The sequence below is a fragment of the Mesocricetus auratus genome, unplaced genomic scaffold (genome assembly GCF_017639785.1).
Source record: "Mesocricetus auratus isolate SY011 unplaced genomic scaffold, BCM_Maur_2.0 Super-Scaffold_100025, whole genome shotgun sequence".
Taxonomy (NCBI): Eukaryota; Metazoa; Chordata; class Mammalia; order Rodentia; family Cricetidae; genus Mesocricetus; species Mesocricetus auratus.
In genome coordinates, this window is record NW_024429206.1 from 27,092,501 (window position 1) to 27,107,244 (window position 14,744).

A 14,744-nucleotide genomic window follows, 5' to 3' on the forward strand; every position below is an offset into this window, starting at 1 on the left:
TTAGGGGAAAAGTAGTTTATTTGATTCAAAACTCCACCTTACTATCCGCATGGTGGAGAAGTCAAGGAACTTGAAGCAGCTAGCTGTATCAGAGAGAGCTGAAACATGCATGTTTACTGCTGGCTCAGATAGATTTCTCCACTCTTACACAGTTGAGGATCCCCTGTTGTGAGATTCCCGCCTGGGTCCCATCGCCACTGTAGCCCCCAAATAAAACACAAGACACTATATTAATTATGAAGCTGTTGGCCGCTTGTTATGGTTTCTTAATGGCCAGCTCTGACTTAAGTATTAACCCATACTTGCTAATCTATGTATTTTTACAAGGACTTACCTTTCTGAGGACGCCCTCCTGACGTGTCCTCTCCTTCTGGGAGATCACATGGCGACTCCCTCCTCTTGACTACATTTCCCAGAATCCTCCTCGACTACTAGTCCCACCTATCTTGCTTCCCTATTGTCCAACAGTGCTTTATTCATTAACCAATGAGAGATATATAAACACAGAAGGACTTTCCCCATCATCTCCTCTTTTCTGTCTAAATAAAAAAAAGTTTTGGGGCTGGAGAGATGGCTCAGAGGTTAAGAGCACTGACTGCTCTTCCAGAGGTCCTGAGTTCAATTCCCAGCAACCACATGGTGGCTCACAACCATCTACAATTCAATCTGGTGCCCTCTTCTGGAAAAACACTGTATGTGTAATAAATAAATAAATCTTTAAAAAAAAAAGTTTTAACTTTAACATAGTAAAATATATAGCAAGGTAGTTATTAAGCAAGGACTATAAATACAATATTTAGTTCATTAACATTTATCAAGATTTAAAGAAAATATCATCTATCTTTGTGAGTCTAAAGTCTTATAAGTAGCTTATCTTTTATCATAACTAAGGAAAACTATAATTATAACTATCTGCCTTCAACTCCATCAAAGACCACAGAAGGATAATATATAAACAATAGGATTGACAGAGACATCTTGCTGCCTGGACAGTCACCTGAAGTTTCTCTGTAATGTTGGGGCATCCATCTTCAGCCCATAAGCCACAGTGTGTCTGGAAGATTTCTCAGCAAAGCAGGAAATTTCAAACTGTCCATCTGCATTGGCAGTCTGTCAGTCATTTTTCTGTGTCCTGCAGAAAGTCTCAGAGACTCTTCCATGAAGCAGGAACCCTGAAGGACCGTTTGAGTTCAGCAGTCACATTCCTGTGGGTCCTGCATATCTAGTTCATTCAACAACAGTCAAGCAGTCCAGGTAAGAGCAATTTCTTGCCCAAATGGCTAATCTTGCCATGTTGAAAGTCAACTCCATAAGGAGTTTCTTCGATGTCCATCTTCCTCTCAGACATAATTGGTGTGCCAGGATCAAACATTTCTCATTGTCAAGAAAAACCCTAAACCATTTTAAATGCCATTTTCTGGAGGTCTTTGAAAGGTTTGAAGACTATCTATCTCAAATATATCTCTGTTTATCTAGAAAACCTAAGTAACATAAGTTCTATTATAGGTAACTATCTATAATCTATACTTAATTATACATTACATGTTTAAAAGATCAGTATAAACACAATACTTAAACAAGAGGAGAAATATACATATCCCAAAATTGACCTTAAATTTGTATCAATAAATGAAAATCCATACCCATACAAAGTACTCATTTCTATATCATATTTCCTTTTTTCCCTTTAGAAAGAGATTGACTGTGATCATTACCATTTATAAGCAACCCCATTTAAATGAAAACAAAAATTTATAAACAATATTTGGGAATTTGGGTGTTCATTCCAAACTGTTTCCTGCTGGTTGGGTGTGCTGTCCATAACATGGGGATAATGACAAAACATAGAAACCTGGCTAAGTCCTTGTTTTTGTAGTCTGCAAGGCTGCATCACCTCAGCTGTTTCAGATACTGGATCACCTGGGCCGCTGCTTCAGGGGGTCTTGCTTTATCAAACCATCGAAGTCTGGAAAGAATCCACAGCTTTTCATTTTCTGTGGAAACACAAGTAAAAACTTTTTTTCCCAAGTAACCTGTCCTCATATTTAAATTTAGAAGTCAAGGCATTTTTAAAATATATAAGTTGGATTAATTCAGCAGCATTGATGATCAAATGTCTTTTAGCAATTGTTGCTCCTTCCACAGCAATTAAATAATTCAAAGACAACACAACAGCATACAGTATCTAGACTCTGTGAATTTTTCATCTTTGTGTGGCCTTTCTATTACTCTATTTCTTTTACTTTTTTTTCTCTGAGCCAGGGTTTCTCTGTGGAAATCCGCCTGCCTCTGCCTCTGCAGTGCTGGATTAAAGGCTTGTGCCACCACACCCAGCCACTATCCTGTTTCTTTTTCTCTCCCAAGCCTACGTATATTTTTTAACACACTATAAACCTTTTAGAGGTTTTACTTCATCTGAATCTGACTTTACTGTAACTTTTTATGATTTTTCTGGCTACGTGTCTTTTATCTACTAAACATTGCTAAAATTAAAGCCGGGGCTGTTTTAACTGCTGTCTTTCCAAGATGGCAGGCTTAAGTTTACCACCAGTGCTGGCCGTGCAAGTCTCTGCTTGTCTCTAGCAAAACAGAGCCCACCCGAGAAAATGCTGCCAGCAAGAAGCTGTGCTTCTCTCTGTTCTTCTGTTTCTAAAAATCCCTTTTAAGCTTTTGTCATTCTATGTGGAAATTCATGCAACCAACGTTGGGAGCCATCCTGCTGCAGGATTCCCGCCTGGGTCCCATCGCCACTGTAGCCCCCAAATAAAACACAAGACACTATATTAATTATGAAGCTGTTGGCCGTTATGGTTTCTTAATGGCCAGCTCTGACTTAAGTACTAACCCATACTTGCTAATCTATGTATTTTTACAAGGACTTACCTTTCTGAGGACGCCCTCCTGACGTGTCCTCTCCTCCTGGGAGATCACATGGCGACTCCCTCCTCTTGACTACATTTCCCAGAATCCTCCTCGACTACTAGTCCCACCTATCTTGCTTCCCTATTGTCCAATAGTGCTTTATTCATTAACCAATAAGAGAGAGATATACACAGAAGGACTTCCCCCACCAACCCCCCCCAGGAAATAGTCCTGCCCTCTGTGGACTGACTCTATCACTTAACGTAAGGTAATGTCCCACAGACACACACACAGGCCAACACAAAGCAAATGATCTCCCACTGAGGCTCTCCTCCAAGGTGACTGCAGACTGTTGAGTTGGTCATAAAAGCTAACATCACCATGGCTAACACATTGCTTTTACAGATTGTTTACAGAGACACTGTGTGTCCATCCCCATGGTCTGCTGGTTAAAGCCAGTAGTGGGCTTTTCCTGGAACAGACAGGGCAAGGATACTAAGTCATCAGGAAGAGGCCGTGACAGTCAGATGCCAAGCCTGATATCAGCAGGGGCAGGGACGCACAATTGGTCTATAGTGAGACAAAAGAGTTCTGATAAGTAACCCACTGCGCCACAGATGGCATTCCTGGCTGTGGCTTCTGTAGTCAGGACTCTGACAGCCGGGAGATAATCTCAGCACAAGCGTCCCAACCTCAGAGCACACTGAACAAGCCAGGTGCTAGTACACACTTGTAACCCCAGGCCTGAGGGGGCCGGGATGGGAGGATCCCTACTTTGGCAAGCTCTGGGTTCACTGAGAGACCCTGTCTCAAAAAGGAAAAACCAAGGTGGGGCTGGGGATACAGCTCAGTCGCTGAAGTGCTTGCCCCGCAAGATTCAGGGCTGGAATTCGGATCCCTAGGAACCTATGTACGCTTCAGACCAGAAGGGGCACCTCTAATTCCATGTGGAGACAATTGATTCCCAAAGCAAGCCAGCGGGCAAGACTAGCCATGTCAGTGGGCTCTGTCCGACTGAGAGCCCCTGCCTCACTGAGTACGGTAGAAGAGCAGTTGTGGATGAAATCGGACATCAGCCTTGAGGCTCCACACGCATGGGCCCACAAGTGTGTGGGCACCCTCCCACTTGGGCGTGTGTGCGCACACACACGCACAGGCGCGCGCGCACACACTCACACACACACACACACGTGCACACGCAACATGCGCGTATACACTACTTAATGCGGTTACATTAGCGAGCGCCATTTCTGTTTCTGTGATAAAAGGCCTGACGAAAAGAAACTTAGGAGAGAAAGCCGTCTGTACGGCTCATAATTCCGTGCCTTAGCCCATCACTGTGGAGATCCTGAGGCAGCTAGTGACATCAAACACGGTCAAGAGCAGAGAGAAACAAATGCAGGGATAGAATCGTCTGCTTGATTGGGCCCAGCTGGCTTGAGTTCCCTGTTCCCAGTTCAGGAACCCCTGCCTAGGGAATGGTGCCACCCACAGTGGGCTGGACCTTCCCACATCAGTTAACCTAGGACAATCTCCCGGGGGCATGCCCGCAGACCACCCTGACTCTCCTCTGTTGGGACTCGTCTCTCAGGTGAAGTTGGCAGTTTAAATTATCAGAGTGCTCACGGGAGTATCACAAGTGGCCCCTGTCGGTGGGAAGGAGGTACCTTAGGCGCAAGCTCCTCTCAATGCTGAGATCATGTGAGAGACACAGATGGTTACAACCTATGTCTCTTTCTGGTCATTTTGTGACCATAGTAGAAACTATTTGGATTGGATGCAAGATGAGAGAATACTAAGAGAGAGAAAATTTAAGGATGGTAGAATAAAACCATCAATACATGTTGCTTTCTTTTGCTGTCTAATTTTTATTATATCTGCCAGGGATTGCATACCGCAGCTTGTGTAGTGTTCAGAGGACAACTTGTGACAGTTGATTCTTTCAGTCATGTGGGTCATTAGGCTTGGTGGCAACACCTTTACCCACCCAGCCATCTTGGTGGCTCCTGTAGCTTTAGAACAGAATTTCATGTGGCCTAGGATGACCACAAACATGTTAGGTAGATAAGACTAGCCTTGAACTACTGAGCCTCCTATGTCCCAAGTGTTAGGATAACAACTGTACACCACAGCGCCTGGCTTTCAACGTCCTTTTTAAAATTACATTATTTACTAGTGGAGGGTTGTTTTTTGTTTTTTGTTTTTTGTTTTTTTTTTTTTGGTTTTTCGAGACAGGGTTTCTCTGTGGCTTTGGAGGCTGTCCTGGAACTCACTCTGTAGACCAGGCTGGCCTCAAACTCACAGAGATCCACCTGCCTCTGCCTCCCAAGTGCTGGGATTAAAGGCATGCGCCACCAACGCCCGGCCTGGAGGGTTGTTTTGCTCTGCTTTTTTTTTTTTTTTTTTTGAGACAGAGTTTAGCAGCCCTGACTGTCTTAGAACTCACTTTATAGACCAGGGCTCCACCATGAATGCCTTTCTCAGCGTCTTAAATGAAGCACTAAAGCAGTATTGAGAGGCCAGGTATGATCCTAGTGCTCTGTGAGCAGAAGCAGACAGATCTCTGTGAGCTGGAGGCCATCTTAGTTTACATAGAAAGTTCCAGGCCAGCCAGGGCTACAGAGTGAGACCCTGTCTGAGAAGAAAAAATGCAATATTGAGAATAAAGGTACATTTGCAGATGACTATATATATACGTGTATATATATATCTCACGACCCTGTTTACATGATTTGATTTTTTTATTTGTTTTCTATTTGTTGTCTCTCTCTGTGTGCACATACACATGTAGCAGAGCAAATATATATTTATTAAGGAAATGTGAGAAAGAGCTCCAGCAGGGAATAGGAAGGGCTCTAATGGATGAACATCCTGTATGTATGTATGTATGAGAGAGGGGGGAGACTTCTATCTCTCATATATATATTATACATATTGCGTCTGCTTACATCATATATATATCATATATATTTTATTATATATATAATACACACATATATGTCCCCACAGGATAATATATGTAATATATATACATATATGAGAGAAATATCGAACTATCTCACCTATATCTACTACAATTTCTTTTCAATTTTAAAAACCAGCCAGATGGTGTTTTATGCGTGTTTCCTGACACTGAGAATAAACTCAAGTGCTTAACCCCAAAGCCAGCCTCCACTGGCCATATGACATCAGGCATTATCTACGGTTCCTGATCCTGATAAGGGCTAACAACCTCATAAAGTTAAGTGCAGCCCTTACCCTGTGGATGCTCTCAGAGAGTTAAAGCCGTGAGATGACCTCGTTTATGGTCGTGTAAACAGCAGGGCCAGTTAACATCCACTCAAACAGGGTGTCGTACATTTCCAACGCTGGGATGAAACACCATGACCAAAAGCAACGTGGGGCAGAAAGGGTGTGTTTCAGCCTACAGTTTGTGGTTCATCGTCCAGGGAAGTCAGGACACAAACTTGGAGGCAAGACTAAAGCAGAAACTATGGGGACCCCTGCTCACTGGCCCGTCCTCCCCGGTTTTGCTCAGGGTGTTTTCTTATTCCGCCCAGGACCACCCACTCCGGGGAGGGGGGCACCACACTCTGTGCTCTATGCCCTCCCCCATCGACAGTCAAGAAAATGCACCGCGGGGCAGTCTGGTGGAGGCGATTTCCCACTGAATCTCCCTCTTCCAAAGTCACTGTAGCCTGGGTCAGGGGAGCCCAGATGCCAGCTAGCACACAGGGCCGAAGCTACCACTTCAGGGGCTGTCCAAATGCTTTGGAGGATGAGGCAGGAGGATCGTGAGTTTAAAGCCATCCTGAGCTATGTAGGGAAACTGAGCCATGAAACGAAAGTCAGCATAGAGGGCTCCACACCCCCCTGTTCTGTATAATGAGGCTCCAGAGGTCGGAGGGGGACAGAGAGAGAGAGAGACAGAGAGGCAGAGACACACAGAGAGAGGGGAAAGAGGAAAGAGAGACGTCTCAAATAGAGAGAGAAGAGAGAAAAGAAAAAGGAGATAGAATAGGAAAGAGAAAGGAGAAAGAAAATCAGTAATCAAACAAAAATGAAAATTGGATTCTTTTTCTGATTGGTTTGTTTACTGTCTTTGACACAAAGTACCATGTGGCCCTGCTGGCCTTCAGATTACAGAATGGAGGATGACCCTGACTCAGGCCTCCACCTCCCATGATTACAGGCGTGGCCATCCTACTCAGTCTTATTGTCACTTTGACACAACCTGGAGTCACCTGGGAAGAGGGACGCCTCACTTGAGGAGTTGCCTGGCTCTGACTGTCCTGTGGGTGTGTCTGTAGCTGTTTGCATTATTAATTGTAGGAGGACCAAGCACACTGTGAGCAGCACCATTCCGTAGGCAGGGGGAGGGGTCCTGGGCTGTAGCACTACCTGGGGGAGCATGTGAGGGAGGCAGAGAGGGAGCCCATAGCACTCCTTAACGCAGGGGTGGGGGAGGGGCGTCCAGCCTCCAGGTTCCCACCTGGAGTTCGCGTCCTGGACCCCCTCAACAGGACTGTGACCTGGAAGAGTAAACCCTACAAACCCTTCCCTCCCCAAGCGGTTTTTGGCCAGAGCATTTTACCACAGCAACAGAGACCAAACTAGAACCACAATCCACCACACGGAGTTCAAAATTTGGTCCTTGGGAACAACAGCAAAACTGATAAAACTTTATTTAGACGGATGGGCTAAGATAAAAGAGAGGGAGAAGACTCGAATCACTAAACCATGCTACAGAAATCAAAAGGGCCTTAAAAGTATAGGGAAACCACATGCCAAACGCCTTCGAAAGCATAGACCAAATGACCAAACTCTCAGAACTCCATAGGCTGCTGTCTTTTTTTAAACACAGGGTCTCACTGTAAAAGCCCTGTCTAGCCTGGAATTCACTATGTAGACCAAGGCAGCCTCAAACTCAGAGATCTCCTGCCTCTGCCTCTTCAGTGCTCTGATTAAAAAGTGTCACAATGCCTGGCCACGGTTTCTTAGTGGTTGTTGTTGTTGTTATTATTATTATTATCATTATTACATCTTCAGTTATTTTGGGTAGAGGAGCCATCATGCCACAGCCCACTCAGAAAGCAATCTGTGGGAACGGGGTTCTCTCCCACCACGTGGACACTGAGGATTGAACTCAGGTCCTCAGGGTCGGTGGCAAGCACCTTTAGCTACAGAGCCATCTTGCCAGCCCATGACTTTTTAAATCAAGAGGAAAACTCCCTCCGTGGCATGTACAGGATCAGACACACATGCTTTCCTGGTGAGTGGGAAGCGTGGTGTTCCCAACTGTGTGGACAGACTGTGTCAAGCAACCGAGTCAGGGAAGAGCTGCCCCAGTGGGTTCTGGGAACAATGACTTGGTGTGTGTGTGTGTGTGTGTGTGTGTGTGTGTGTGTGTGTGTGTGTGTGTGCGCACACGTGCGCACACACAGGGGAAAAGTTTAATCTCTTGTCATCACAGAGCTTGGGAGGTAGAGGAAGGAGAACCAGTTTGAGGTCATCCTTAGCCACACAGCAAGTGCCCAGCCAGCCTGGGATGCACGAGACCCTATCGAGAAAAGAAAAGAAAAAAAGCGAGGGCAGCTTGATCTTCGTAGCGTGTTCAAGACAGACCAACCAGGTCTGTACTGCAAGACCTTCTCTCAGAAACCAGAAGGTAAGGAAGAACTGGGTCTTCCTCGGTGACAGAGAACTTATGCAGTGTGAGCAAACCCCTGAGTTTATTCCCAGCACCAAGACATGGGAGGAAGGTAATCTATACATGTACATATATAATGTATGCACTATGCATCCTGACAACAGGGCCAGGCTCAGTGGGTAAAGGTATTGGCCACCCAGCCTGATAACCTGAGTCAGATTCCTAGGACCCACCTGGTAGAAAAGAGAACGGGCTCTCAGAAGTTGTGTAACTTCCACACACACAAGCCACATGTACCCTCCCCACACTAAATAAACAAGTAGGGTGAAACTTCATAATTAAGACTTGACAGCATAAAATGATACCTACGGTTATTTTGAGCGGTCAGAGTGGTGATTAAGCATGCTGGAATGTTCACCCAGAGAGCCACAGAGCTCAGTTAAAGCTGATTAATCAAGTGATAAATGTACTAAAGATTGAACAGTACAAAGGTAAATACTGAGAGAGATAATAAAATCAGTTGATAAGGGGAGGGGCGGGGAGCTCGATGACCATATTGCTTCACATAAAGAAAGTAACAAAGTCAGGTGGTGATGGGACACACCTTTAGTCCCAGCACTCAGGAGGCAGAGGCAAGAGGATCTCTGTGAGTTGGAGGCCAGCCTGGTCTACAGAGCAAGGTCCAGGACAGCCAGGACTGTTACACAGAGAAACCCTGTCTTGAAAAAAGAAGAAAGAAACAGGGCGTTGGTGGTGCACACCCTCAATCCCAGCACTAGGGAGGCAGAGGCAGGCAGATCTCTGTGAGTTCCAGGCCAGCCAGGTCTACAGAGCGAGTTCCAGCACAGTCTCCAAAGCTACACAGAGAAACCCTGCCTCAAAAAAAAAAAAAAGGAAGGAACGAAAGCAATAGACGTTGCTAAAGAAATAGAAGTGTGTGAGGAGAGACGGTTCAGTGCGTTTGTAAGAGCGCTCACCGCCAAACCTAATACCCTGAAGTTGATCTCGGGGCCCCACAAGGTGGAAGCAGAGAGCCGACTCCTCCAACCTCCATCCGCGCCCTCACGCGCCATGGCACTCGTGTTCACACACACACACACACATGCACCATGGCACTCGTGTTCACACACACACGCACACACACACACACCATGGCACTCGTGTTCACACACACACCATGGCACTCGTGTTCACACACACACACACACCATGGCACTCGTGTTCACACACACACACCATGGCACTCATGTTCACACACACACGCACACACACACCATGGCACTCGTGTTCACACACACGTGCGCGCGCGCACCATGGCACTCGTGTTCACACACACACATACCATGGCACTCGTGTTCACACACACACACTCACACACACACACGCACCATGGCACTCGTGTTCACACACACACACCATGGCACTCGTGTTCACACACACACAAACACGCACACACACACCATGGCACTCGTGTTCACACACACACCATGGCACTCGTGTTCACACACACACACATGCACACACACACCATGGCACTCGTGTTCACACACACGTACACACACACCATGGCACTCATGTTCACACACACACACACGCACACACACACCATGGCACTCGTGTTCACACACACGTACACACACACCATGGCACTCATGTTCACACACACACACACCATGGCACTGGTGTTCACACACACACACCATGGCACTCGTGTTCACACACACACACCATGGCACTCGTGTTCACACACACGCACACACACACCATGGCACTCATGTTCACACACACACACACCATGGCACTGGTGTTCACACACACACACCATGGCACTCGTGTTCACACACACACACCATGGCACTCGTGTTCACACACACGCACACACACACCATGGCACTCGTGTTCACACACACACACACCATGGCACTGGTGTTCACACACACACACCATGGCACTGGTGTTCACACACACACACCATGGCACTCATGTTCACACACACACACACCATGGCACTGGTGTTCACACACACACCATGGCACTCGTGTTCACACACACGCACACACACACCATGGCACTCATGTTCACACACACACACACCATGGCACTGGTGTTCACACACACACACCATGGCACTCGTGTTCACACACACACACCATGGCACTGGTGTTCACACACACACACACACCATGGCACTCGTGGTCACACACACACATGCACCATGGCACTCGTGTTCACACATACACACACGCGCGCACACACATACCATGGCACTCGTGGTCACACACACACACACCATGGCACTCATGTTCACACACACACACCATGGCACTCGTGTTCACACACACACACACCATGGCACTCGTGTTCACACACACACACACACACTAAATCAATGTATGCACAGAAGCGGGATAATTGCTGGTAGAGCTCTGTCACTGCCTAGTCCACTGTCCCTCTCAGTGTCCCAGATACACCTGATTCTCCCCCCAGAGGGCCATTAGAGACACCAAAGTTTCTCTAGGCAAAGGAATATGAACGAGTCATGGACTGCCGGGTGTGGTGGTGCACATCTTTAACCCCTGCACTTGGGAGGCTGAGGAGGGGAGGGTTGTGAAATTCCAGCCAGCCTTGGTGACCCTGTCTCAAAAGCTAAATGAACACAAAATTCTGGCGACAAGGCAGGTGGCCTGGCCGGCAGAGTCTCGATAGCATGTGTAAAACCCTCTGTCCCATCCCAAGTGCTCCGTGAAAGGTGGTAATCCACGCAAGGTAATCATTGACAACCTGCTGAGTAAGCCACTTAAAAGCCAGCAGACTGGTCTGCTCTTCTCTGGGGGGAGGAGGGAAACAGGGGGAGTTGATCTGGGGGAGGGGGAGGGGAGGGAGTGGAACTACTGTAGGGAAATAACGTGTGAGAGAATAAAAGGGTTTGTTTTTTTTTAAGCTTTAAGTCCTTTTTACTGACAGCCAGATCAACAACAGGCTCATGCCTCTCTCTCTGAAAAGTGTCTTAGGGGGCCAGAGAGATGGCTCAGAGGTTAAGAGCACTGACTGCTCTTCCAAAGGTCCTGAATTCAATTCCCAGCAGCCACATGGTGGTTCACAACCATCTACAATGAGACCTGGTGCCCTCTTTGGGCCTGCAGACATAAATGCAGGCAGAATATGTTAAATAAATGAATAAATCTTTAAGAAAAAGAAAAGTGTCTTGGTGCCCAGACCCCAGGGATGCAGACCCTTTAAAGGTGAAATCCCATGGACTATGATTTGCATCAAAGGCAGATGAGTGGCAGAGTAACCTTGAAACATATGTTCCTGGCAGAACATGGTAGTTATTTTAGACATAATCTGCCAATTACTTTACTACATCTGGACCATGGTCAAGGCCATGGAAATCTCAAATGCGTTGCCACTGTAGATGTGGTTCTGGGGAGGAAAGGGCAGAGGGCTGAGGACTGTCTAAATGAGGACAAAACAGAGTCAGACCAAGACAGGGTTCCCGTAGTCATTTGAGGGGTACACTGTAATCCTGGAACTTTCCAAATGCTGGCAGGGTGATCAGGAGTTCAAGGTCACGCTTGGCTATACAGCAAGTCTGAGCTCCAGGAAGCCTGAGCGACAGGAAGCAGTGTCTCCAAAACAAAGAAATCAAAATTACCCTCAAAACTGGACGGAAGAGTGAGACTCAGTCTCCTAATGCGTCCCTGGCTGGTTACCTGCTCACACTCAGGCTCGCACGGGCCCTGGGCACCCCGACAAGGCTTCTGTTTACAGGTTAGGCGTGCATCCTGGACATCTGCTTGGGGACAGCCAAATGAAGCCACATGAAATGCTGTCCACGGTGACAGCTGAGGAGCCTCCCCTGCCCTGCCCTGCAGGTACCAGCCGGCCAGTCAGAAGCTGAGGTTGTGCCGGCGGGCACTGGTGGCGCACGCCTTTAATCCCAGCACTCGGGAGGCAGAGGCAAGCGGATCTCTGTGAGTTTGAGGCCAGGCTGGTCTACAGAGCGAGTTCCAGGACAGCCTCCAAACAATACAGAGAAACTCTGTCTCGAAAAAAAAAAGAAGAGGCTGAGGTTCCTTAAACGACCTTGGCTGTAGCTCTAGGGACATCCAGGAAAGAGAGGACCTGCCTGAGATCATCCTGCTTTGACCAGGGGAGCATGCAAAGCTGGCCAAGTGGCCAGGTACCCTAGGGACAGTTAGAGCCCCTGGCTTAGCATGTTTGTGATGTTAGGGTACCAAGGTAGGGTGGTGAGTAGCCCAGACGCATTGTTAGTTTCATTTTAGGACGTGAGATGTGTGTGTGGGGGGGTCTCCTTTACCAACCAACTCCTCCACAAAGACTCTATCAAATACATCTCATTTAATTCTCATTTAAAACTCTCACCATTGCAGCAGACAGCCTTTGTTATTGTGGCCATGGGATAGGCAGGAAGCCAAAACAGGCAGAGACATCCACAGATTGCTGGCTGCTTCCTTCCTAGGTTTCACTGGGTGGCAAGTGGGGGGGCCCCAGACTTTATATAAGAACTCTAACCTTGAAGGCAGGGTGTTTAATGAGCCACCCATCCCTTCCTGTGACTTCAGAAAAGTACCTCCCCGGGCTGGAGGGGTGCTTGTGATTCACGCCCTCAGATCCCACATAACTGCTCAGCGGACGTGCTTGACTGCCTGTAATTCAAGCCCCAGAAGGCAGAGCCAGGAGCTTGCCCAGAGCAAGCCGACTAGTAAGAGGAGCCATGTCAGTGAGCTCTGGGTGACCCTGCCTCAGGAAGAAGGTAGAAAAACAATTAGGGATGATTCCTGACGTCCACACACCCCACCCACTCGTATATGTCCCAGCACACAGACGTGATTAAACACTGACCAAAAGACACTTGGGTGGGGACAGAGTTTGCTTGGCTTACAGGTGCGTCCTCTAGGGAAACCAAGGCGGGAATCTGGAGGAATCTGAAGCAGAGGCCATGGAGGAGCATCCCTTACTGGCTCACTCTCTTAGCGTCCTCGGCCGGCTTTCTTAAACAGCCCAGGTCCACCTATGCAGGGGTGACACGCCCACAATGGGCTGGACCCTCCCACGCTGGTCGGAAACGAAGAAAATACCCCACAGACACGCCCAAGGGCCAGCCTATTGGGGGCGGTTCCTGTACCGAGTTTCCCACTTGCCAGATGTGTCTAGGTCTGCGTCAACTTGACAAAAACTATGATAGCTCCCTTCGCTCACTTTCGACTCTACCTATATGTCTCTACGTCTCTGCTTCTCTTGAACCTCGGTGCAGGGGCTCGCAATGTTGAGCTTGTGGGTAACAAGTGCCTTCAGCATTTTAGGGAGGCATTAAAGTACAGGATGCTCCGTTCCGGAAGGAGAACTGGGGGCAGCTTTGCATTTTCCAAGGGCTCCTCCTCATGTTCTAGGGCCCTGTGACTTTTATGACAGCAGACACAGAGTCACCTGGGAAAAGAGTCTTAGTGAAGGGTTACATACATTGGGTTGGCCAGCGTCTTTGGGGAACTGTCTTAAGTTAATCGACGTGGGAAGACAGCCCACTGTGGGCAGGCCATTCCCTAGGCTTAAGTTAATCGATGTGGAAAGACAGCCCACTGTGGGCAGGCCATTCCCTAGGCTTAAGTAAATCGATGTGGAAAGACAGCCCACTGTGGGCAGGCCATTCCCTAGGCAGGGGATCCTGGGCAGCACAAAAGTGGAGTCTAGCTGAGCAAACGAGTAAACATGCATGCATTCATTACACACACACACACACCACAGGCTCTTGACCATCAGTGTGATAAGACTAGCTGCCTGAAGCTCCTGCTACGGTGACATACCCACAATAGTGGAATGGTAACCCTGGGTTCCTAAAGCTAAAACAAACCCTTCCTCTGTTAAGTTGCTTTTCCTCGGGGTGTTTTATCATAGCAACAGACGTGAAACCAGGACAGCTCTCAAAGATTTGAGATTCCAAAACAAAGGGAGGCAGGGATAGGAGGGAGGGCATGAGAGCCACAGGGACCCAGGTAAGAGAGGAAGTTGAGGTCTTAACCATAATAAGTACTTGTAGCCCCACTCTCCACCACCCACTTTGCCCACTCTCCCCTTCCTTTCCAATCCCCTCACTGGGGGATTCTAGGCAGGGGCTCTACCACTAAGCCACACCCCAGCCCCTCACTGGGAGATTCTAGGCAGGGGCTCTACCACTAAGCCACACCCCAGCCCCTCACTGGGGGATTCTAGG